A 2,500-nucleotide genomic window follows, 5' to 3' on the forward strand; every position below is an offset into this window, starting at 1 on the left:
GATAGGCCAACGGAGGATCGGTTTGTTCAAACCAAGTTGGTGTTTGGACCTGTTGCAGCGACAACGACCGGGCCGTTGGTAGCTCCGACCGGGCAGCACCGTGAGACCGTCGCTGGGCCCAGCGGCATGTCTCTCCCCGGGAGCGGATCTCCCCGTCGCAGTTCGAGGAAGAGGAAGGTGGCTGTGCAGACAGTGTCTTCTTCAGAATCATCGGACAGTGATTCCACTGTTCATGAATCGGACTGCAGCGCCGATTGGAAACCACCAGGTAATGTTGTGTTGATGTGATTGTGTGTGTGAAATGTGTATATTGATATAATGCTTTACCTAACGCTAATGGATTCATTGTATACTGTACTGTCCATGTGAATATGTAACGCTAGTTCATTAGTTCTAAATCAAGGCCTATAGGCTACATGTGCTCACTACTACATGTGCTCTTCATCTGTATATGGGGGGAGGTCATGGCCTTGCTGTACATCAATAGAATGCATCACTTTGAAGTACATCAAAGATAATACAGGTTCAAATCGATGAATTAGACTATCGTGGAAATTTGTTATTCAACTCAAACAGCTAAATTCTTGGAGATTCAGTGTAATTCCAAGTTCTTTTGTATTTTTTATTCTATAGTTCTAAATCAAGGCCTGTAACATGTGCTCCTCAGCCATCTGTATGTGTTGGGAGGTCATGACACTGCATTAATAGAATGCATCACTTTGAAGTACATCAAAGATATTTTAAAAGGTAAAATGTGTGTGTGTGTGTGTGTGTGTGTTCAACCTGTGCAATGATGATTCCATGTTCTCTAGTATTACAGCTAACACCCCTGATGTATTTGAGGTAAATGAACACCTTAGGGAGGTGTCCATTATTGAGGTTGGCTGTACTTTTGATTACAGCTTAGAAGAAGCCTTCCTAACCAAAATGCTGAAATACCAACAGCTGCAGCAGACCATCTCACAGCTAGGCTACAGATGTAAACTCCTAGTTTCGAAGACAGCTGATTTATTGTTTGTGCATTACAGGCTCCGATACCGACTCAGCGTCAGGTGGTGGTGGTACACCCCCCTACTTGGGTATGTACTAACTGCATTCATGTATGTAAATGTATTACTATTGTGTTTTATGAGACTTACTTACTGAATGAATTCAATTCAATTCAATTCAGATTCTGGAGCAGAGAGTGACAATGGCCCACACGACAAAGCATCACCTACTCATGCAGGTGATTGTACATAAAATATAACACATAATGCTATATATATATATATCATGTAAATAAAAGGACAATACATTGCAATATTGTAATGTATTACATCATGTGATTCTAGAACTGGATGATAGTCAGAACATTCTGGAACCCATTGCAGGGCGGAAGCGCACATCTAAGAGTGGTAAGTTGGCCTCACTCTGCACACCACTTCCAGCTCTGACCTCTGACCCCCACACCACGTCCAGCTCTGACATCTGAACCCCACACACACTCACTCACACACAGTTTGTAACTACGTGGTATATGAATGTTTGTCTACAGTAGGGGTGTTATGATAATTGTATATTTGTATAATTGACAGGTCGTGGGGTGCGACTGGTCTCGTGAGGGCTGGGTGCCTCGTAGGCTCCCCTTCACATCCCAACCGGGGCTGCTCCAGGACGCCGCGGCACTGAATCCTCACCGGCCTGCAAAATGGCTAAATCTGTTCCTGACAGATGACTTTCTCAACGCCATTGTTGCCCAGACCAACCTGTACGCGGATCAGTTCATTGCCCGGCTGGATCCCACGCTAACCAGTAGCAGGGCACTGGTTTGGAAGGCCCTCACATTGAAGGAGCTCAAGCAGTTCCTTGGACTGATCTTCCTGAGCAGTGTCCTTTGGAAGCCTCGCGTGGACATGTTTTGGACCACGGATGAGCTGATGTTCACACCGTTCTACTCAGCCACCATGCCACGCAACCGTTATGAGTTGATCTGGCGCTTCCTCCACTTTGCAGACAAATGTGATGTGAGAGACAAACTCTGTAAGGTACACTCTGTAGTCGACCATGTCAATGTGCGGTGCAAGGAACTGTACCAGCCCGACCGTGAGCTCGCCATTGACTACAACCCTGTCTACAACCCCAACAAGCCAACCCGGTATGGCATCAAGTCATACTTCCTGTGCAAATCACGCACAGGATATTGCTTCGCCTTCAAGCCATATTGCCGGGATGGCGCGAACCTGGGGGACACGGTCGTTGGTCTGCTTGGACGTTTGGCCGGGGCCGGGCATTCATTGTACATGGACAATTTCTATAATTCCGTTAGCATGTGCGCCAGGCTCCGACAGTTGAGGACCGACGTATGTGGTACCCTCAGGAAGCACCGGGGGGAGCCAGCCATCATCAAGAACCTGACCAATGCTGACATCGGTGTGGGGGAGCGCATTGCTGTCAACAACAAGCAGGTCATGATCGTGGCATGGCGGGATAAGAGGATCGTGAAGACGATCACCAGCTT

Source organism: Notolepis coatsorum, assembly GCF_963971535.1.
Source record: "Notolepis coatsorum genome assembly, chromosome: 7".
NCBI classification, from domain to species: domain Eukaryota; kingdom Metazoa; phylum Chordata; class Actinopteri; order Aulopiformes; family Paralepididae; genus Notolepis; species Notolepis coatsorum.